This window comes from Salmo trutta, chromosome 21 (genome assembly GCF_901001165.1).
Source record: "Salmo trutta chromosome 21, fSalTru1.1, whole genome shotgun sequence".
Classification (NCBI taxonomy): Eukaryota; Metazoa; Chordata; class Actinopteri; order Salmoniformes; family Salmonidae; genus Salmo; species Salmo trutta.
The window spans coordinates 47,251,194-47,275,819 of NC_042977.1; the positions used below are offsets into that span (position 1 = coordinate 47,251,194).

A 24,626-nucleotide genomic window follows, 5' to 3' on the forward strand; every position below is an offset into this window, starting at 1 on the left:
GGACTGAAAGGAGATGGACAGAGAGAAGATGGACTGAGAGAAGATGGACAGAGAGAATATGGACAGAAAGAAGATGGACTGAAAGAAGATGGACTGAAAGAAGATGGACAGAAAGAAGATGGACAGAGAGAAGATGGACAGAGAGAAGATGGACAAAGAGTACTTTGAAAAGACGGTTCCCAACTTCAAAAGGTGGGAAGAGGGGGCACCATGTTACTGTGTGTGAGCAGCTTCAGACTACTGTTATTCCTCTTCGTTTACTGGTCTTTGTGTGAGCAGGGAGAAGCTACAGTCACTGTTGTGTGACCAGGCTGGAGATACAGTCACTATACTGGAGCTACAGTCACTATACTGGAGCTACAATCACTATACTGGAGCTACAGTCACTATACTGGAGCTACAGTCACTATACTGGAGCTACAGTCACTATACTGGAGCTACAGTCACTATACTGGAGCTACAGTCACTGTTGTGGAACCAGGCTGGAGCTACAGTCACTGTTGTGTGACCAGGCTGGAGCTACAGTCACTATTGTGGGACCAGGCTGGAGATACAGTCACTGTTGTGTGACCAGACTGGAGCTACAGTCACTGTTGTGTGACCAGGCTGGAGCTACAGTCACTGTTGTGTGACCAGACTGGAGATACAGTCACTGTTGTGTGACCAGGCTGGAGCTACAGTCACTGTTGTGTGACCAGACTGGAGCTACAGTCACTGTTGTGTGACCAGACTGGAGATACAGTCACTGTTGTGTGACCAGGCTGGAGCTACAGTCACTGTTGTGTGACCAGACTGGAGCTACAGTCACTGTTGTGTGACCAGACTGGAGCTACAGTCACTGTTGTGTGACCAGGCTGGAGCTACAGTCACTGTTGTGGGACCAGGCTGGAGCTACAGTCACTGTTGTGTGACCAGACTGGAGATACAGTCACTGTTGTGTGACCAGGCTGGAGCTACAGTCACTGTTGTGTGACCAGACTGGAGCTACAGTCACTGTTGTGAGACCAGACTGGAGATACAGTCACTGTTGTGTGACCAGACTGGAGCTACAGTCACTGTTGTGGGACCAGACTGGAGATACAGTCACTGTTGTGTGACCAGGCTGGAGCTACAGTCACTGTTGTGTGACCAGGCTGGAGCTACAGTCACTGTTGTGGGACCAGGCTGGAGCTACAGTCACTGTTGTGTGACCAGGCTGGAGCTACAGTCACTGTTGTGGGACCAGGCTGGAGCTACAGTCACTGTTGTGGGACCAGGCTGGAGCTACAGTCACTGTTGTGGGACCAGGCTGGAGCTACAGTCACTGTTGTGGGACCAGGCTGGAGCTACAGTCACTGTTGTGTGACCAGACTGGAGATACAGTCACTTTTGTGTGACCAGGCTGGAGCTACAGTCACTGTTGTGTGACCAGACTGGAGCTACAGTCACTGTTGTGTGACCAGGCTGGAGCTACAGTCACTGTTGTGTGACCAGGCTGGAGCTACAGTCACTGTTGTGGGACCAGGCTGGAGCTACAGTCACTGTTGTGTGACCAGGCTGGAGCTACAGTCACTGTTGTGGGACCAGGCTGGAGCTACAGTCACTGTTGTGGGACCAGGCTGGAGCTACAGTCACTGTTGTGGGACCAGGCTGGAGCTACAGTCACTGTTGTGTGACCAGGCTGGAGCTACAGTCACTGTTGTGTGACCAGGCTGGAGCTACAGTCACTGTTGTGGGACCAGGCTGGAGCTACAGTCACTGTTGTGTGACCAGGCTGGAGCTACAGTCACTGTTGTGGGACCAGGCTGGAGCTACAGTCACTATTGTGGGACTAGGCTGGAGCTACAGTCACTGTTGTGGGACCAGGCTGTTGTTTTTCTGGTGAAAGGTCGACAGAGTGTGTCAGAAGGTAACGTTGTTCAGAAGTGTTGATTGTTGTTAAATGTTTTTGAAGAGTTCAACGATGGGTCGGGGACGGTGTGGAGGGGTGGGGCCAACCTGTTGGCTGTATCTTCATCAACCAAGCAGTTTGTATGGTCTCAGGTCACTGTGGTCAGCCAGTGCTCTGTGGGAGAGGAGGAGAGGAGGTTATCTTACAGTCAGTGCTCTGTGGGAGAGGAGGAGAGGAGGTTATCTTACAGTCAGTGCTCTGTGGGAGAGGAGGAGAGGAGGTTATCTTACAGTCAGTGCTCTGTGGGAGAGGAGGAGAGGAGGTTATCTTGTAGTCAGTGCTCTGTGGACAGGAAGTGGATTAGTAGATACATGGTCAGTGATCATGCACGCACACACGCACGCATGCACACACACACACACACACACACACACACACACACACACACACACACACACACGTGTCTTATTTGACCACCGTTATCTACCCTTCAATAATTGCTCAGCTGAACTATACAATTTAAATGTGTCTTTGCTCGGATGTGAAACTTAATATTCATTAGAATTCCAAACAAAGCGGTCCTTTTCCATGTGTCGAGTAATTTAAATGGCTTTTCTAGTCAGCTCTTTTTATTTGTTGGAATTTCAGAGTTCAGTGTCATACATACACCCACATAATACCCTATTCCCTAGTTAGTGCACTACTTTTGACCAGGGCCCTGATCTAAAGTAGTGCACTATGTAGGGAAGAGCGTGTCATTTGGCGACACAGTTTAACTACTCATATTCTTTGGAGCAGTGGAGGTAGAGAAAATTGGGAGAGGAAAATTGGTGTGTTGAGGGATTGTTTTGCAGCTATCACTGAGAACTACTGTTCCTGTAAAAGTACCTGGCAGCCTTCAGTGTGTGTGTGTGTGGATGTGTGTGTGTGTGTGTGTCAAATCAAATATTATTTTATTTGAGCAACAGGTGTAGATGAACAGTGAAATGCTTACTTACGGGCCCTTCCCAACAATGCAGAGAGAAAATTAGAAAGATAATAACACAAGGAATAAATAAACAATAAGTAACAATAAATTGGCCAAATACAGGAAGTACCAGTACCAAGTAGATGTGCAGGGGTACAAGGTAATTAAGGTAGATATGTACATCTAGGTAGGGTTAAAGTGACTAGGAAGCAGGATAGATAATAAACAGTAGCAGCAGCGTATGTGATGAGTCATGAGAAAAGTGCAAAAGGGGGACAATAGTCCAGGTAGCTATTTGGTTAACAATTTATCAGTCTTATGGCTTTGGGGGTAGAAACCGTTCAGGGTCCTGTTGGTTCCAGACTTGGTACCACTTGATGGGTGGCTGGAATATTTTACAATTTTTATGGCCTTCCTCTGACACCTCCTAGTATAGAGGTCCTGGATGACAGGAAGCTCGGCCCCAGTGATGTACTGGGTCGTACTCACTACCCTCTGTAGCGCCTTGTGGTCGGACGCCGAGCAGTTGTCATACCAAGCAGTGATGAGGCTCATACCAAATCTTTTTAGCCTCCTGAGAGGGAAGAGGCGTTTTAGAGCCTTCTTCACAATTGTGTATGGAGTGTATGGACCATGTTAATTCCTTAGTGATGTGGACACCAAGAAAACTTGAAGCTCTCGACCCGCTCCACTACAGCCCCCCCGTCGATGTGGATGAGGGCGTACTCGGCCCCCCCGTTTCTTGTCTTAGTATCGTTGGCGATCCAGCCTACCACCTTCATGTCATCTGCAAACTTAATGATGTTGTTGGAGTCGTGGGTGAACAGGGAACACAGGAGGGTGTCTGGATTAGCTTCCCGCTCCTTGAAAGCGGCAGCTCTAGCCTTTAACTCAGAGCAAATGTTGCTCGTAATCCATGGCTTCTGGTTGGGATATTGTACGTACAGTCACTGTAGGGACGACGTCGTCGATGCACTTATTAATGAAGCCAGTGTTAATTAAACACCTCAACGTTATCGGATGAATCCCGGGAACATATTCCAGTCTGTGGTAGCGAAACAGTCCTGAAGCTTAGCATCTGCTTCATCTGACCACTTCTGTATTGAACAAGTCACTGGTACTTCCTGTTTTGAGTTTTTGCTTTTGAGCAGGAATCAGGAGGATAGAGTTATGGCCTTGTATGAGAGAGTCTTGTATGACTTTTTGTGTGTGGGAGTAAAGGTGATTAAGAGTTTTGTCACCTCTAGTTGCACAAGTGACATGCACTAAAATCACCGGCAGGTAGAAGCGCCACCTCTGGATGTGCATTTTCTTGTTTGCTTATGGCCGTATACAGCTCGTTGAGTGCGGTCTTAGTGCCAGCAACGAACGGTTTGAGCTGGTAAATAGACACCTACGTAAAATATAGATACACTTTATTGGTAAATAGCGTGGTCTGCAGCTTATCATGAGGTTCTCTAACTCTGGAAACGCCCTTAACCTTAGAGATCGTGCACCAGTTGTGGTTAACAAAGTGTGTGTGTGTGCGCGTGTGTGTGCCTGTGTGCGTGTGTGTGTGTGTGTGTGTGCGTGTGTGTGTGTCTGTGTCAGTAACGTAAAGCCTGCCAATAGGTGTGGGCAAAAATAAACCAAAATAGATGATAACATTTGAATGCCAACCTCAGGATGAGTATATAGGACAGCTCTGAGCGAGAGTTAAGGTACTGTTGATTACATGTTGATAACACCTATATTTCAACTCAAGGTGTTTCTGACTTTACAAGGCTATCCTTCAATGAATTTTCCATTGTGCTTGACTAAATATAGTCCTTTGCTGCTTTCAAGACAAAGTCTACAATTTATAACGTCATCTTTATTTCAAGGGAAATAACTGCTTTTACTCTATGGCGTCATCAACTATTTAAAATAAATAAATAGATTTATGAACTCTCAGTGACATTCAAAAGAAATAGAATCCTTCAAATAAATCCTTCAACCACATTGACGTTTTCAAATGTACATCTTAACGTGTCTCCTATTCCCTAACATCTTAACATGTTTCCTATTCCCTGACATCTTAACGTGTCTCCTATTCCCTAACATCTTAACATGTCTCCTATTCCCTAACATCTTAACGTGTCTCCTATTCCCTGAGATCTTAACGTGCCTCCTATTCCCTAACATCTTAACATGTTTCCTATTCCCTGACATCTTAACGTGTCTCCTATTCCCTAACATCTTAACGTGTCTCCTATTCCCTGAGATCTTAACATGTCTCCTATTCCCTAACATCTTAACGTGTCTCCTATTCCCTGACATCTTAACGTGCCTCCTATTCCCTGACATCTTAACGTGTCTCCTATTCCCTAACATCTTAACGTGCCTCCTATTCCCTGACATCTTAACGTGTCTCCTATTCCCTAACATCTTAACATGTCTCCTATTCCCTAACATCTTAACATGTCTCCTATTCCCTAACATCTTAACGTGTCTCCTATTCCCTGACATCTTAACATGTCTCCTATTCCCTAACATCTTAACATGTCTCCTATTCCCTAACATCTTAACGTGTCTCCTATTCCCTAACATCTTAACATGTCTCCTATTCCCTAACATCTTAACATGTCTCCTATTCCCTAACATCTTAACATGTCTCCTATTCCCTAACATCTTAACGTGTCTCCTATTCCCTGACATCTTAACGTGTCTCCTATTCCCTAACATCTTAACATGTCTCCTATTCCCTAACATCTTAACATGTCTCCTATTCCCTAACATCTTAACATGTCTCCTATTCCCTGACATCTTAACATGTCTCCTATTCCCTAACATCTTAACATGTCTCCTATTCCCTGACATCTTAACATGTCTCCTATTCCCTAACATCTTAACATGTCTCCTATTCCCTAACATCTTAACGTGTCTCCTATTCCCTGACATCTTAACATGTCTCCTATTCCCTAACATCTTAACATGTCTCCTATTCCCTAACATCTTAACGTGTCTCCTATTCCCTAACATCTTAACATGTCTCCTATTCCCTAACATCTTAACATGTCTCCTATTCCCTAACATCTTAACGTGTCTCCTATTCCCTAACATCTTAACGTGTCTCCTATTCCCTGACATCTTAACGTGTCTCCTATTCCCTAACATCTTAACGTGTCTCCTATTCCCTAACATCTTAACGTGTCTCCTATTCCCTGACATCTTAACGTGTCTCCTATTCCCTAACATCTTAATGTGTCTCCTATTCCCTGACATCTTAACGTGTCTCCTATTCCCTGATATCTTAACATGTTTCCTATTCCCTGCCATTTTAACATTGCTGCATATTTAACCATTCTTAATAGAACCCAGATGACTGGCCCAGATTTATAAGAACTGGGATTCAAACACATCAAGCAGTACCAGTTTCTACCAATGTAATACTTCTTTACATTGGTGGACTGACTCCGGAGCTGAAAAGGCTCTGAATACACTCAGGTTAAAAAGATACTTTGAGTGTTTTTTTAGCAATGATAATCTCATTGGTACAAATTTGTATGTCGCTGTGTCCAGTATGAAGGAAGTTAGAGGTGGTTTTGCGAGCCAATGCTAACTAGATTTAGCGGAATGACTGGAAGTCTACACTGTTAGAGAAAATGGTTCCAAAATAGTTCTTCGGCTGTCCCCATAGGAGAACCCTTTTTGATTTCAGGTAGAACCATTTTTGCTTTCAGGTAGAACCCTTTTTGGTGTCATGTAGAACCCTCTGTGGAAAGGGTTCTACTTGGAACCAAAAATAGTTATTTCATTGGGTCAGTCGATGATCCTTTTAGGTTCTAGATAGCAGCTTTTTTTTTCTAAGAGTGTATAGGTATCTGCTAGCATGCTAGTAGATACACATGACTTTCAGTCATTGCCCTAAACTGTAGTCAGAATTTGCTCAGAAAAAGACCTCCAACTTCCTTCATACTGGACACAGATACATAAAAATGGTATCCACGAGTTCATCTGGGGAAGCAGATAAATCCTGCCAAAATCCTGAGGTATCCATTTAAGTCCCCTAGTTTTAACCAGGTCCCCCCTGGCTCTTGTCAAAGGTAGTGCACTGTATAGGGAATAGGGTGCAATTTGGGATGCAGTATTGATGAAAAGACTGAAATATTTCTTTACACTGGAGACACGATAATTTCTGCAATTCATCCACATCTGAACATTTAAAATGAAACATGTTAGGAATGTATGACTGACAGCCTTGATTAGATATACATCTATGGGTGAGAAAGGGGAGGAGGAGGGAGAGAGGAGAGGGAGGAGGGAGGATGAGAGAGAGGATAGAGAGAGTGGAGGGGGAGAGGGAGGCAGGAGAGATAGTAGGAGGGAAGAGGAAGAGAAGGAGGGGAAGAGAAAGGGCGGGAGGGTGGCAGGGAGGGCAGAAATGGGGAGAAGGGGAGAGAGGAGAAAGGAGGAAGCAGAAAGAGATGAAGGTGAAATGAGGAGGAGAGTGAAGGGAGAGAGGGAGAGAAAGGGAGGGAGGAGAAAGGAGGAGGAGAGAGAATGGAGGGAGGAGGGGAGAGATGAAGGTGAAATGAGGAGGAGAGTGAAGGGAGAGAGGGAGAGAAAGGGAGAGAAGAGAAAGCAGGAGGAGAGAGAATGGAGGGAGGAGGGGAGAGATGAAGGTGAAATGAGGAGGAGAGTGAAGGTAGAGAGGGAGAGAAAGGGAGAGAAGAGAAAGCAGGAGGAGAGAGAATGGAGGGAGGAGGGGAGAGATGAAGGTGAAATGAGGAGGAGAGTGAAGGTAGAGAGGGAGAGAAAGGGAGAGAGGAGAAAGCAGGAGGAGAGAGAATGGAGGGAGGAGGGGAGAGATGAAGGTGAAATGAGGAGGAGAGTGAAGGGAGAGAAAGGGAGGGAGGAGAAAGAGGAGAAACAAAATGCGGTTAGCATCTGACCAGAAGTGCAAATAAAAGAGTACAAAAAATGTACATGTGAAACAATTAAGTACAATGTATGTTATTAAGTGGGATGTATAAAAGTGCAATGAAGGAAATTGAAATTGCAAGGAGGCATGCAACTGAAATGCAGGGATAGCAGCAATGAGGTTACCGAGGTAGACATCTACAACTGAATAATGTCCTTAATCGGACTTTGCAAAGCAATGTCAGAGTCCAGTCGTACCGTGAAGAGTGCAAAGAGAGTAGTGCAACAAGGTCCCTGAGAGGCAGTACTAAGCGGTGGGCGGATGGATATGGCTAGTGCCGTGTCACAGAGTTCAGCAGGGTTACAGTAGCTGGAAAGAAACCTTTCTTGAGTCTGTTAGTGCGGGAACATAGAGACCTGTACCGCCTGCCTGAAGGTAGGAGTACAAACAGTTTGTGGCATGGATGTGAATGGTCCCTGATGATGCCACGCGCCTTAAGCAGACACCTAAGCAGTCCCACTACAGCTCAGTTGGTAGAGTATGGCGCTTGCAACGCCAGGTTTGTGGGTTCGATTCCCACGGGGGGGCCGATATGTAAAAAGGTAATAAAAATGTATGCACTCTAATGTAAGTCGCTCTGGATAAGAGCGTCTGCTAAATGACTAAAATGTAAATGTAGGTCTACGATGGCAGGGAGCTGGGCGCCAGTGATGTGCTGGGTGGTTTTCACCACCTGTTGCAGAGCCTTTCGGTTGGCCACGGTGCATCTGCCAAACCACACTGTGGCGCAGTTAGTCAGAATGCTCTCGACTGTGCAGTGGTAAAAGTTCACCAGGACCTAGGGAGACAGACAGGCCTTCTTCAACCCCCTCAAAAAGTACAGGCGCTGCTGTGCCTTTTTGACCGGTGTTGAGGGTCCAGGAGAGGTCCTCAGAGATGTAGACACCCAGTAGTTTGAAGCTGGACACACGCTCCAACTCAGTGCCATCAATGAGAACTGGTGCATGGCTGCAGCTTTTAGACTTCCTGTATCCGCAATGAGCTCCTTGGTTTTCTTTGCATTGAGGACCAGGTTGTTGTCAGCGCACCATACAGCCAGGTGCTTGACCTCCTCCCTGTAGGCTGACTCGTCATTGTCACTGATCAGGCCTACCACCGTGGTGTCATCTGTGAACTTGACAATGGTCCGTGTACAGGAACACAGTCGTAGGTGAAGAGGGAGTACAGGAGGGGGCTCAGCACGCATCCCTGTGGCACACCGGTGTTCAGGTTCAGGGTTGAGGAGGTAAAGTTGTCTAACCTAACAGACTGGGGTCTGTTGGTTAGGAAGTCTAAAGTCCAGTTACAGAGAAAGGGGCTGATCCCTAGGTCATGGAGTTTGGTGACCAGCCTAGAGGGAATGACCGTATTGAATGCTGAGCTAAAATCTATGAACTGCATTCTCACATAGGTGTTGGTTTTGTCCAGGTGGGTCAGGACAGAGTGCAAAGCTGTGGAGATGGTGTCATCTGTAGACCTGTTCGGTCGGTAGGCAAACTGGTGGGGATCCAGTGTTGGAGGACTTAAGGTAGGCCAAAACCAGTCTTTCGAAGCACTTCATGATCGTGGGGGTGGGTGCAACAGGTCGGAAGTCATTCAGGCTTGATGCGGTCGAATGCTTCGACACTGGCACAATGGTTGCCATCTTAAAACACGTGGGGACAACCGCCTGGGCCAGTGACAGGTTGAAAATGTCAGTGAAGACCTTGGCCAGCTGCTCAGCACATGCTCTGAGCACACGACTGGAGACACCATCAGGACCAGCAGCCTTGTGTGCATTCACCCTGCTTAGTGCAGACAAAACATCTGCGATGGATAGTCTGAGGGGGAGGTCATCTGGGGGGAGCTCAGCATTGATGTCTGGATCCTTGTTGTCCCTGTCGAAGCGAGCATAGAACCTGTTTAACTCATCAGCGATGGAGACGTTGCTGGCTGTGGGGGTAGGGTTTTTTGGCTGGTAGTCTGTGATGGCTTGGATGCCCTGCCACAACTCCGACGAGGGTCGGAGTTGTTGTTGAAGTGCTCCTCAATCTGCAGTTTGTGGTCATGTTTAGCTTGGTCATGTCTTGATGCCCTTTTTCAGGTTGGCCCTGGATGAGCTGTAGGCTTCCGCATCGCCGGATCTGAAAGCAGCGTTGCGTGCCTTTAGCAGTAGTCGGACCTCTTTGTTCATCCAAGGCTTCTGGTTGGAGAAGGCCTTTATTAGTTTATGGGTGGTGACATTTTTGATGCAGATGTTGATGTAATCCAGAACAGAAGAAGCATATGTTTCTATGTCCATATGTGAGTCAAGGGTGGTTCTGAGTGGCAAACAATCTCCAGTCTGTGTGTTGAAACTAGTGCTGTAGTAATGAGTCTGACCCCTCTGGCCACACACTGACTGTCCTCGCTGATGGTTACACACGTTTAATAGGGGGTAAATACTTGGTGAGCAGGAACAGTGAAAGGTGTTCAGACTGTCCCATGTGGGAGAGGGGAATGGCTTTGTAAGCCTCCAGAATGTTTGTATTCACGTGGCCTAGTGTATTGTGTCCCCTAGTGGGGCAGGAGACATTTTGGTGGAATTTGGGAGAAACAGTTTTCAGATTTGAGTGGTTAAAATCCCCTGCAACAATAAAAGCACCATCAGGATGTGCAGTTTGCTGTTAGCTATTAGCAAAGTGAAGTTCTTTCATTGCTAATTTAGCATTAGCATCCGCAAGGTATATTTAGGCTGCAGTAACAACAATGGATGTAAGCTCCCGAGGCAATTAGAAAGGCCTGCAGCAAATCATCAGGTAGTCCAGATTGGTTGAGCAGTGACGCCCGGTTATGTTACTGCCTGTACACCATGCTTTGTTTACATAAATGCACAGACCACCTCCTCTGGTCTTACCAGAGTCCTCTGCCGTACGATCAGCCCTGAAGACGTCACACCCCTCTAGCCCAATAGCGTTGTCGGGCTGTTGTTTAGCCACGTTTCCGTGAAAATCATGACGCTACAATCCACAATCCTTTTTTTGTTAGATGATTCTTAGTCGTATTTCGTTCATTTTTGTTCGCCAATGTCCGGACGTTAGCGAGGAAAAGGCTAGGTAGTGAAAGCCGATGTGGGGTTTTTGCCTAGCCCGGAGGCCACCCCACTTCCCTCGCCTTTGTTTACAATCTCGACGCCGCCTCCAGGCATGCACTTCCTCTCTGCTATGTTTCAGTCTCCTGGGGCGTCTTCACGATCTCCAGAGGAAGTTGTCAAAAAACTCTTTGTGCATTGTGTTTCAATATCCAGGAGTTCTTGTTGGCTATTTAGAGTGTACGTCAGGCTGTACTGAGTACTGAGTGAATAAACTAAGAACTATTAAGTAAATTACTGCTAATTCGCTAAATCTAGGTAGATGCCGAGCCTCGTGTTGTACACTCGCCGCCATACAGAATGTGAAAGGTTTGTCTCTCTAAATGTGCTGATATCAATCAAGAAGTCTTGTAACAAGAAGCCAATTACAAATTTGATATCTATCCCAGAACTGAATATGATGAAGTCACCGGCCAGGAAGCTGCCCAGGGGAGGAGGGAAGACCGTGATGTGATAAAGTGAGATAAAGTGTAGAAAATGGTGTGTTAGTGTGTTTAATAATAACACAAATAAAATGGTGGGTGATTATATTTGTTCTAACTGCAGGGGGTTCCAGGAACTGATAAGGGCTAGGCTGAGGAAAATCACCATAATCACCATTTAGATAGAAACCTCCCGCCCATTATCGGATGCTTGAGTTTCATTATTCCACTGGTCAGATTATGTTTCACACTTACCTCTCTCTCTCTCTCTGATCACTGGAGTGAATCTGTGGAGCCGTGGAGCCGCCTTGCTTCTTATCTGTTTTGCATTAGGAAAAGGGAAAAAGAGAAATTCAACGCTAAGCGATAGTAGATGGGGCTGACTGCATGAATATTGGATGTCATTCAGAGAGCGAGAGAGAGAAAGAAGAGAGAGAGAGACAAGAGAGAGAGAGAGAGAGAAGTGTCCGGACATTCTGCCATGATGGTGGAATAGTGGAATGATCTCCAGGACAACCTGATCAAACTAAATGTTGACAGTTTAAAATATGTGGTAATAGTATTATGAAGATATTTTGCAGCTGAATAAATGTTGCTTTTGATGCAAAAACCACACATTTATTTTAGTACTAACTGACTCACAGTGTGGTTTTCGTCTGACTAAATAAGATGATACTAATGTCTAGCCTTTAGCTCAGAGGGCTAACACAGTCCTGAGCAACACTGGAGACCAGGGTTTGAACTCACTCGGTCACACACCATGTTACCCAATGACTAATTCACTGGGGATAACAACATTTTCAGGGTCCAAGGTTGCAGGAAGAAAATGCTAAGGCTGCTAGGGTGCATTCTATATTAAAATTCATAAATATTTCACCAGATCTCTTTATGTTCAGGAGAGAGAGAGATAGAGAGAGATAGAAAGAGGGAGCGGGAGAGAGAGAGAGAGAAAGAAAGAAAGAAAGAAAGGGAGATGGAGAGAGATAGAGAGGTAGAGAGAGAGAAAGAGAGAGAGAGAGAGAGAGAAAGTGAGGGAGAGAGAGAGAAAGAGAGAGATAGAAAGAGGGAGCGGGAGAAAGAGAGAAAGAAAGAGAGGGAGATAGAAAGAGGTAGAGAGGGAGAAAGAGAAAGGAAGAGAGGGGGAAAGAGAGAGGGAGAGAGAAAGAGAGGGAAACAGATAGAGAGAGTATAGAGCCAGAGGTTGTCTATCTTAAATCCTCTCTTCTGTTGTTTTTTAGTTGTGTCTGCTATCATCCCATCCTATGGGCCAGTCAGGCATGGTGGAGTGTTTAAAGATGGCATCCGGCCTCTTTCTCTACATACCCCTCTCATACCCAATATGGCGCCGAAGAACATGGCTGACGTTTTACATTCTCCCAACCAATTGTGCAATTTTGTTATTTTTTTTGCGTTTTGTTTAACACATTTTTTTTTACTTATTGTGTACATAATGTTGCTGCTACCGAAAAGAACTTCTGGACATCACGATTATTCACTGCGGACTGAAAGAAACTTTTTCCTTTTACGAGTCCGACGAGAAGGATATCCTGCTTTCACTGGATCAGGCCCAGATCCACGCCTTTTGCGTGAAGAAAAGACGCAAGAAAAAAGGGGACGCAGATCGGGAATCCTTCTGAGAATCCGGAGAAGAGCGAGTAAACGCCCAATGCCTTCCATTATTCCTGCAAAAGTGCAATCGTTAGAAAATAGAATTGATTACCTAGTATTAAGATTATTCTACCAACGAGACATTAAAAACTGTAACATCTTATGTTTCCCCGAGACGTGGCTGAACGAAGAAACGGACAATATAGAGCTGGTGGGATTTTCCATGCACCGGCAGAAGAGAGACGTTACCTCTGGTAAGACGAGGGGTGGGGGTGTGTGTCTTTTTGTCAATAACAGCTGGTGCACGATGTCTAATATTAAAGAAGTCTTGAGGTATTGCTCACCTGAGGTAGAGTACCTCATGATAAGCTGCAGACCACACTATCTACCAAGAGAGTTCTCATCTGTATTATTCGTAGCTGTCTATTTACCACCACAAAGCGAAGCTGGCACTAAGACAGCTGTCAACCAACTCTATAAGGCCATAAGCAAAGAAGACAATGCTCACCCAGAAGTGGCGCTCCTAGTGGCCGGGGACTTTAATGCAGGCAAACTTAAATCCATTTCTCAAAATTTTTACCAGCATTTCACATGTGCAACCAGGGGAAAAAGAATCCTAGACCAGCTTTACGCCACACACAGGGATGCATACGAAGCTCTCCCCCGCCCTCCATTTGGCAAATTTGACCTCAATTCTTTCCTCCTGATTCCTGCTTACAAGCAAAAACTAAAGCAGGAAGTACCAGTGACTCGCTCAATACGGAAGTGGTCAGATGACGCGGATGCTACACTACAGGACCGTTTTGCTGCACAGACTGGAATATGTTCTGGGATTCCTCCAATGGCATTGAGGAATACACCACCTCATCGATGACGTCATCCCCACAGTGACTGTACTTACATATCCCAACCATAGGCCATGGATTACAGGCAACATCCGCATCGAGCTAAAGGCTAGAACTGTCGCTTTCAAGGAGCGGGAGACTAATCCGGACGCTTATAAAAAGTCACACTATGGCCTCAGATGAACTATCAAACAAGCAAAGCGTCAATACAGGATTAAGATTGAATCCTACTACACTGGCTCTGACGATCGTTGGATGTGGCATGGCTTGAAAACTATTACAGACTGCAAAGGGAAACCCAGACGTGAGCTGCCCAGTGACGCGAGCCTACCAGATGAGCTAAATGCCTTTTATTCTCGCTTCGAGGCAAGCAACACTGAAGCATGCACGAGAGCACAAGCTGATCTGCATGACTGTGTTCTCGGTAGCCAATATGAACAAAACCTTTAAACAGGTCAACATTCACAAAGGCGCTGGGCCAGACGGATTACAAGGACGTGTACTCAAAGCATGCGCGGACCAACTGTCAAGTGTCTTTACTGACATTTTCAACATGTCCCTGACCGAGTCTGTAACACCTAAATGTTTCAAGCAGACCACCATAGTCCCTGTGCCCAAGGAAGCGAAGGTATCCTGCCTAAATGATTACCGCCCCGTGGCACTCACGTCGGTAGCAATGAAGTGATTTGAAAGGCTGGTCATGGCTCACATCAACAGCATCCTCCCGGACACCCTAGACCCACTCCAATTCGCATACCGCCCCAACAGATCCACAGATGACGCAATCTCATTTGCACTCCACACCACCCTTTCTCACCTGGAGAAAAGGAAGACCTATGTGGGAATGCTGTTCATCGACTACAGCTCAGCGTTCAACACCATAGTGCCCACGAAGCTCATCACTTAGCTAAGGACTCTGGGACTAAACACCTACCTCTGCATCTGGATCCTGGACTTCCTGATGGCCCACCCTCAGGTGGTAAGAGACGGCAACAACACATCTGCCACGCTGATCCTTAACACTGGGGCCCCTCAGGGGTGTATACTTAGTCCCCTCCTGTATTCCCTGTTCACCCACTACTACATGGCCAAACATGACTCCAACACCATCATTAAGTTTGCTGACAACACAACAGTGGTAGGCCTGATCACCAACAACGATGAGAACGCCTATAGGGAGGAGGTCAGAGAACTGGCAATGTGGTGCTCTCCCTCAATGTGAGCAAGACAACGGAGCTGATCGTGGACTACAGGAAAAGGCGGGCTGAACAAGCCCCCATTAACCTCACTAGGGTAGGGGTCAGCATTCGGAATTTTGGATGAAAAGCGTGCCCATAGTAAACTGCCTGCTACTCACGTCCAGAAGCTAGGATATGCATATAATTTGGTAGATTTGGATAGAAAACACTCTAAAGTTTCCAAAACTCAAATATTGTCTGTGAGTATAACATAACTGATATGTGAGGCGAAAACCTGAGGAAAATCTATCCAGGAAGTACTATTATTTTGAAATGCCTGTTTTTCCATTGAAAGCCTATCCACCATACAAAGACTTATGACGCAGTTCACGATCCCTATGACTTCTTCCACTACATGTGACCAGTCTTTAGGCATTGTTTCAGGCTTTTACTCTGAAAAATGAGGGAGCAACACCACTTTCAATGAGAGGACAGTGGAAATTTCCAGACATGAGTCCAGCACGTGACTGGGAGCGCACCTTTCTTGTTTCTCCTTTTCTATTGACGAAGCTATTGTCCGGTTGAAATAAGATCGATTATTTATGTCAAAAACAACCTGAGGATTATAAACATCGATTGACATGTTTCTACAAACTTTTATGGTACTTTTTAGATTTTTCGTCTGTCTGTTGTGACCGCGTTTTGTTCCAATGGATTACTGAACAAAACGCACCAACAAATGGAGGTTTTTGAATATAAAGAGGGACATTTTTGAACAAAACTAACATTTTATTGTGTAACATGGAGTCTTCGGAGTGCAACCATATGAAGATCATCAAAGGTAAGTGATTAATTTTATCGCTATTTCTGACTTTTGTTACTCGTCTACTTGGCTGGTTACGGTTTGTAATGATTTGTCTGCTGGGCACTGTTCTCAGATAATCGCATAGTTTGCTTTTGCCGTAGTCTTTTTGAAATCTGACACCGTGGTTGGATTAACAAGAAGTTAATCTTTAAACCAATGTATAACACTTGTATGTTTCATTAATTTTTATAATGAGTATTTCTGTTTTTGAATTTGGCGTTCTGCAATTTCACTGGATGTTGGCCAGGTGGGACGGTAGCATCCCACACCCCCTAGAGAGGTTAACATCGAAGGGGCTGTAGTGGAGCTGGTTACCAAGTTATAGACTGTTTTGTCTGCTACTGCACGGGAAGCAGTACCGGAGCACCAAGTCGAGGACCAAAAGGATCCTCAACAGTTTATACCCCCAAGCCATTAGACTGCTGAACAATTCATAAAAATCACCACCGGACAATTTACATTGACAACCCCCCTCCCCTCTTGTACACTGCTGCTATTCGATGTTTGTTTGTTACCTAGGCATAGTCACTTCGCCCCCACCTACATGCACAGATTACCTCAACTAGCCTGTGCCCCTGCACACTGACTCGGTACCGGTGCCCACTGTATATAGTCTCGTTATTGTTATTCCTATTGTGTAACATTTTATTTTAGCCCACTTGGTAAATATTTTCTTCTTCTTGAACTGCACTGTTGGTTAAGGGCTTGTAAGTAAGCATTTCACGGAAAAGTCTACACTTGTTGTGTTTGGTGCATGTGGCAAATAAAATGTGATTCTCTCCCTCTCTCGCTCTCTCTCTCTCTCTCTCAATTCAATGGGCAAATAGTTAAAGTACAAAAGAGAAAATAAAAAACATAAATATGGGTTGTATTTACAATGGTGTTTGTCCTTCACTGTTTGCCCTTTTATTGTGGCAACAAATATTGCTGCTATTATTGCCCAATAGATATGAGTTTATCAAAGGTTTTTCAAAATTGTATTTGTTTTCAAATTCTTTGTGGATCTGTGTAATCTGAGGGAAATATGTGTCTCTAATATGGTCATACATTTGGCAGGAGATTAGGAAGTGCAGCTCAGTTTCCACCACATTTTGTGGGCAGTGTGTACATAGCCTGTCTTCTCTTGAGAGCCAAGTCTGCCTATGGCGACCTTTCTCAATAGCAAGGCTATGCTCACTGAGTCTGTACATAGTCAAAGCTTTCCTTCATTTTAGTTCAGTCACAGTGGTCAGGTATTCTTCTTCTGTGTACTCTCTGTTTAGGGTCACATAGTATTCTAGTTTGCTCAGTTTTTTTGTTAATTCTTTCCAATGTGTCAAGTAATTATCTATTTGTTTTCTCATGATTTGGTTGGGTCTAATTGTGTTGCTGTCCTGGGGTCTCTGTGGGGTGTGTTTGTGAACAGAGCCCCAGCACCAGCTTGCTTAGGGGACTCTTCTCCAGGTTCATCTCTCTGTAGATGAAATACAACCTTCAAACAAAAGGGTGATGGAAGCTTCAAACATCTTCTCCTTTCCTTTCGCACTTTCAGCCATAAGAAATGTATATACAGCGCAAGCATATCGTCACAGTCTGATAAAAACGTCCTCTCTCTCAAAACAGAAACTTTCAGGAAATGAAAAAATATATATATATATATATTTTCACCATAACTAATATACAATTATTAACTTCAGAAGCTAAATGCTTGTTGTCCAGACTGATGACTGTAAACCCCCCCCCCCCACCCCCCCTCACAGATTTCAATTGTCCAACACCCATTTCTTCCCTATGAGCCAGAGCCAGCCAGAGCGTGATCAATTGGCAGGAAACACAGACGTGGCATCCGCTACCAGCCCCCTTCTGTCTATCTCTGTATTCCTCTCCCTCCCGCTCTATCTACAGTACCAGTCAAAAGTTTGGACACACCTACTCATTCCAAGGTTTTTCTTTATTTTTACTATTTTCTACATCAAAACTATGAAATAACACATATGGAATCATGAAGTAACCAAGAACGTGTTAAACAAAGTGTTAAACAATCAAAATATACTGGAGATTTGAGATTCTTCAAAGTAGCCACCCTTTGCCTTGATGACAGCTTTGCACACTCTTGGCATTCTCTCAACCAGCTTCACATGAAATGCTTTTTCCAACAGTCTTGAAGGATGAAGTGGAACATCTCTGGGATCTTTTATTTCATCTCATGAACCATGGAACCAACTTTACATGTTACGTTTACATTTTTGTTCAGGGTATTGCTCTACCTCTCTCTCTCTCTCTCTCTCTCTGCCTTTCTCACTCTCTCTGTGCTTCTCTGCCTGTCCCTCTCTTCTGCTCACTCTCCCGAGTAACAGTTTAAATTTAGCCACAAACAGTTAATGTCTGATGGCTGAATGGTTAACCCAAGCTTGGTAGCTCGGTGGGGAATTTCTGATACAGTATATAGTACATTGTGTAAAGGATACATTTTGCTGACATGTGTTGGGCTGACGCACCGAGTTAATGCTTTCTTAATTAGCACCCAGGCAGTATTCTGTTAATTAGCACTCAGCTAGTACATTGTTGATCAGTACTCAAGCGGTGCTGTGTTAATCAGCACCCAAGCGGTGCTGTGTTAATCAGCACCCAAGCGGTGCTGTGTTAATCAGCACCCAAGCGGTGCTGTGTTAATCAGCACCCAAGCGGTGCTGTGTTAATCAGCACCCAAGCGGTGCTGTGTTAATCAGCACCCAAGCGGTGCTGTGCTAATAAGCACACAAGCCATGCTGTGTTAATCAGTCCACTGATCTATGGTTAAAGATCACCAGAGGGTAGACATACAGCACTCCAGTCCTGTCAGTACAAACTCCGCCCTGTCTATAGTCTATACAACCTCAGCCCTGTCTATCTATAGTCTATACAACCTCAGCCCTGTCTATCTATAGTCTATGCAACCTCAGCCCTGTCTATAGTCTATGCAACATCAGCCCTGTCTATAGTCTATACAAACTCAGCCATGTCTATAGTCTATACAACATCAGCCCTGTCTATAGTCTATACAACCTCAGCCCTGTCTATAGTCAATGCAACATCAGCCCTGTCTATAGTCTCTACAACCTCAGCCCTGTCTATAGTCTATGCAACATCAGCCCTGTCTATAGTCTCTACAACCTCAGCCCTGTCTATAGTCTATGCAACATCAGCCCTGTCTATAGTCTCTACAAACTCAGCCATGTCTATAGTCTATACAACATCAGCCCTGTCTATAGTCTATACAACATCAGCCCTGTCTATAGTCTATACAACATCAGCCCTGTCTATAGTCTATGCAACATCAGCCCTGTCTATAGTCTATGCAACATCAGCCCTGTCTATAGTCTCTACAACCTCAGCCCTGTCTATAGTCTCTACAACCTCAGCCCTGTATATAGTCTCTACAACCTCAGCCCTATATATATTCTCTACAACCTCAGCCCTGTATATAGTCTCTACAACCTCAGCCCTGTCTATTGTCTCTACAACCTCAGCACTGTATAAAGTCTCTACAACCTCAGCCCATACAACCTTGTCTATAGTCAATACAACCTCAGCCCTGTCTATAGTCTATACAACCTTGTCTATAGTCTATACAAACTCAGCCTTGTCTAGTCTATACAACCTCAACCCTGTCTATAGTCTCTACAACCTCAGCCCTGTATATAGTCTCTACAACCTCAGCCCTGTCCATAGTCTATACAAACTCAGCCCTGTCTATAGTCAATACAACCTCAGCCCTGTCTATAGTCTATACAACCTCAGCCCTGTCTATAATCTATACAAACTCAGTCCTGTCTATAGTCTATACAAACTCAGCCCTGTCTATAGTCTATACAACCTCAGCCCTGTCTATAGTCTATACAAACTCAGCCATGTCTATAGTCTATACAAACTCAGCCATGTCTATAGTCTACACTAACTCAGCCCTGTCTATAGTCTATACAACCTCAGCCCTGTCTATAGTCTATACAAACTCAGCCCTGTCTATAGTCTATACAACCTCAGCCCTGTCTATAGTCTATACAATCTCAGCCCTGTCTATAGTCTATACAAACTCAGCCCTGTCTATAGTCTATACAAACTCAGCCCTGTCTATAGTCTATACAAACTCAGCCCTGTCTATAGTCTATACAAACTCAGCCCTGTCTATAGTCTATACAAACTCAGCCCTGTCTATAGTCTATACAAACTCAGCCCTGTTTATAGTCTATACAAACTCAGCCATGTCTATAGTCTATACAATCTCAGCCCTGTCCATAGTCTATACAAACTCAGCCCTGTCTATAGTCTATACAAACTCAGCCCTGTCTATAGTCTATACAACCTCAGCCCTGTCTATAGTCTATACCAATTCAGCCCTGTCTATAGTCTATACAAACTCAGCCCTGTCTATATTCTATACAACCTCAGCCCTGTCTATAGTCTATACAATCTCAGCCCTGTCTATAGTCTATACAAACTCAGCCCTGTCTATAGTCTATACAACCTCAGCCCTGTCTATAGTCTATACAAACTCAGCCCTGTCTATAGTCTATACAAACTCAGCCATGTCTATAGTCTATACAAACTCAGCCATGTCTATAGTCTATACTAACTCAGCCCTGTCTATAGTCTATACAACCTCAGCCCTGTCTATAGTCTATACAAACTCAGCCCTGTCTATAGTCTATACAACCTCAGCCCTGTCCATAGTCTATACAATCTCAGCCCTGTCTATAGTCTATACAAACTCAGCCCTGTCCATAGTCTATACAAACTCAGCCCTGTCTATAGTCTATACAAACTCAGCCCTCTCTATAGTCTATACAACCTCAGCCCTGTCTATAGTCTATACAAACTCAGCCCTGTTTATAGTCTATACAAACTCAGCCATGTCTATAGTCAATACAAACTCAGCCCTGTCTATAGTCTATACAACCTCAGCCCTGTCTATAGTCTATACAAACTCAGCCCTGTCTATAGTCTATACAAACTCAGCCCTGTCTATAGTCTATACAAACTCAGCCCTGTTTATAGTCTATACAAACTCAGCCCTGTCTATAGTCTATACAAACTCAGCCCTGTCTATAATCTATATAACCCCTGTCTGTAGTCTACACAACCTCAGCCCTGTATACAGTCTATACAACCTTAGCCCTGTCTATAGTCTATATAACCCCTGTCTGTAGTCTATACAAATGTAGCCCTGTCTATAGGCTATACAACCTCAGCCCTGTCTATAGTATATTTTACCCCTGTATGTAGTCTTTACAACCTCAGCCTTATCTGTAGTCTATACAACCTCAGCCTTATCTGTAGTCTATACAACCTCAGCCCTATCTGTAGTCTATACAACCTCAGCCTTGTCTATAGTCTATATAACCCCTGTTAGTAGTCTTTCCAACCTCAGCCCTGTCTATAGTCTATATAACCCCTGTTTGTAGTCTTTCCAACCTCAGCCCTGTATATAGTCTATATAACCTCAGCCCTGATTTTAGCCTGTACAATGTCAGCCCTCTTTGTAGTCTATACAACCTCAACCCTGTCTATAGTCTATACAACCTCAGCCTTGTATATAGTCTATACAACCTCAACCCTGTCTATAGTCTATACAACCTCAGCCCTGTATATAGTCTATACAACCTCAGCCCTGTATATAGTCTATACAAACTCAGCCCTGTATATAGTCTATACAAACTCAGCCCTGTCTATAGTCTATACAAACTCAGCCCTGTATATAGTCTATACAACCTCAGCCCTGTATATAGTCTATACAACCTCAGCCCTGTATATAGTCTATACAAACTCAGCCCTGTCTATAGTCTATACAACCTCAGCCCTGTCTTTATTCTAAACACTATCAGCCATGTCTTTATTCTAAACACTATCAGCCCTGTCTTTATTCTAAACACTATCAGCCATGTCTATAGCATGTAAAACCCCTGTCTGCCCAGTTTGAACAATAACCTCTGGATTATTACTCAGAACAGAAATGAACTCAAAGATTAACAAACATAAATGTAATATACTTCGGATGCCTATGGCTCACCATATTATTTTTTTGTTGTTGACAGAAACGTAAGAAATTGGCCTATTTAAATCAGATATTTGTTCAAAATTGGAAAATAATTGATTATTGCACACAATTTTGTTCAAATTCGCAAGAGCATGACTACTTGTATTCCAATTAGAACTATAGCTAAGGAATACGCACAGGTTTCCCAGGTGGACTGGAAATGACCTGTCGTAACCATTCAAAAAGTTCAGTATGCAACATTGGAACAGGTTTGGGCTTAACGCAGTTTAATTACCGAGTTAGTGTGTTGCAAGAGGTCATGGAACAGATTGCAATATCTGATTTAGTCCTTGTCACACTCCCCATTTTGAAAAAGTCAAAATCTATATCACAATAGCCAACCGAGTCCTACGCGTAAAGCGCGCATTCAGAAAGCAACGGACAGGGTAAAACACAGCTCTCGTCCTAAAAACAATAGAATATTAAATGAAGATCTAAAATACAGATACAGCTGCTCAACTTTTGTTTTCAATTCATAATCGGTTATTTCTCTACTTCTTCTTACCGTTGCCAATCTCTTTTACATCGCTCCTTTTCATGCAGAGCGGGACCTCCCGGGAGCGCAAACAACCTCTTCTCTCTAGGTCTCTCTCGTCTATTACCGCTCAGACGCGACTCCCGAGACACTGGAATCACCCCGAGACACGCGAAACCTCCCAGTTTATCTTCAATCATCCGCTTCTTTTACGCAACGCAGACCTCCTCTCAGGATGCAGATGATATATTGTGTCATTTCACCTTGCGGGCGTTCCTCTGGTCTCGGGAGCTTTCGTGATAACCCCATAAACCCACCTAACTATCTCGTGATCTCTGCTCACTGATTCGCTAAGGAACAGAACCACAGAGCGCCAGACAAATAGCGTATTCTGGAGTGGGTTATCGCAGACTTGCACCTGCCTCTGTACCACTTGTCTCTGCTCAACAAGAATCAAGAGTGACGGACTAGACTGGAGATAATCACTATATGTTTTCCTAATGTGAGGTAATAGGAACGGCGATACGTATTCTGGTTCAACACTTGTCTCTCCCACTCTTCTGGGTCCTAGAGATAACCTGTACCAAAGGGGAGAGATGAAATCACCCGAGATATGGACTGATAAGAGATAGGAGAATACTCTTTATACACGGAGTAGCCTAACCGAGTTTATACCGGGGGAGACATTGGGGATGAAGGGGTGTAATATAATGTGAAAATGTCTATTTCACGTGTGGTTTCCACTATATGTCAATGGAATAATAATAACATATATATAATTTCAGAAAAAAACATCACAATCATTTCTTATCTTCCGATAACAATTTATTTAGTTCGTGTAAAACAAATGCAGCTGTTTTTCATGCGTAATTTCAGGCGTACCAACAACAATTACCTTGCTAATCTGTCAATTATAAAATGTAGATAACAAGACAGATATAACAATATAGGTATAAACAACGTATCATCAACATATCAAAGGACTAACGTATTACATGATCACTGGACATGCAAGTGTCATTCCCTAGCCAACTAGTCATTTATCTACACATGAGACACACAGACAGTAAAAAAAAAACGCCTGTTACGCATTGTTCATGTATCCTTGAAGCCCCCCCAAAAAAGTCAAGCGCTTACCTTTCCTTTCCAAGTTCAACAGTCAATGAAATAAACTCAAATGGGAACTCCTTGAAATAGACCATGGACAATGTGATGACTTTTGAGCGTTTTTCCGGGCACAGAAGCAGGATGCTGTGGTGCGGGGGTTGTTGTATGTGGCTCCCCGCGATGAGGAGTCATCGATGTCATATTCACCCCTACAGAGTGCCGAACAGTGGAGGAAGTGTCGTGAGGAGTGGGTTCGAACAAACCGCTTAATGTTATTGTATTTCCAAATCCGGGAGCGAGAGAGAACCGAATCGGGAAGGTCAACGTCATAAAACTGTGTCCGTAAATGACGAATAGAGCGTTGAAGTAGCCAATAGAATACGTTTTTTTATTTTCTTCCTAGTATAGGCAAAGTATCTTTCAGTGACGGTTTGAAACTCCGGACCGCACCTCAAGAGCACCAGTGCTTTGTTATTTTCTGATATTTTCATAATTATTTTATTTTTTTCCTCTATTGACAGGTGGCTCTTCACAAACCCTGAGCACATCAGCAAAACATCGATTACAATCTTAGAGAAAAAATAAGAAAAAAAAACTGTAAATTGGATCAATATGGCATACATCATGTATACATCATACATCATGTATAATGATACATGAATAAATCAGTCAATCAGAAAATCCACTATATCCCACTGGTTTGAAACCATGCAATACTTTGACAGTCGCATCTCATATTGTAATTTCAAATTGTGTAAATAAATCAAAAATAAATCATGAATCTCTTCAGAATGTCAATTGATAATAAACCCACAGTGGATTGGTTAATGAGGAGGAAGTGTGTATTCGAGCAGGAGGTGTTTGTTTGTTTGTTTGTTTGTGTGTGTGTGTGTGTGTGTGTGTGTGTGTGTGTGTGTGTGCGCGCGCGCGTGTGTACGTGCACACACGTGTATGTATCTACAGCAAGAGGTGTGTGTGTATGTGTCTTTTTGTGTGTGTCGGTGTGTCTGTGTGTATCTACAGCAAGAGGTGTGTGTGTGTGTGTGTGTGTGTGTGTGTGTGTGTGTTCATCTAGAGCAGAATTTGTTGTGCTGTATCCTGGGGACACACAGAGGAGCAGTACAACACTAGAGAGAAACAAGAGCCTGGCCAATGCTCTGAGTGAGTAAGAGATGTGCGTGTGTGTGTGTTTCTGTGTGTGTGTGTG

The 24,626-nt window shown here is 44.2% G+C and overlaps 1 long non-coding RNA gene across 1 annotated transcript; it reads right to left on the minus strand.

The window, feature by feature from the left end:
* Window positions 1-101: 101 nt before the first annotated feature.
* LOC115157588 (uncharacterized) lies at window positions 102-23,574 on the minus strand. Its single transcript, XR_003868486.1, has 3 exons — window positions 23,450-23,574; window positions 11,545-11,608; window positions 102-2,044 (listed from the first exon to the last, which is right to left on the minus strand). It is a non-coding gene; the product is annotated as an uncharacterized LOC115157588 (long non-coding RNA).
* Between the last annotated feature and the right edge of the window lie 1,052 nt (window positions 23,575-24,626).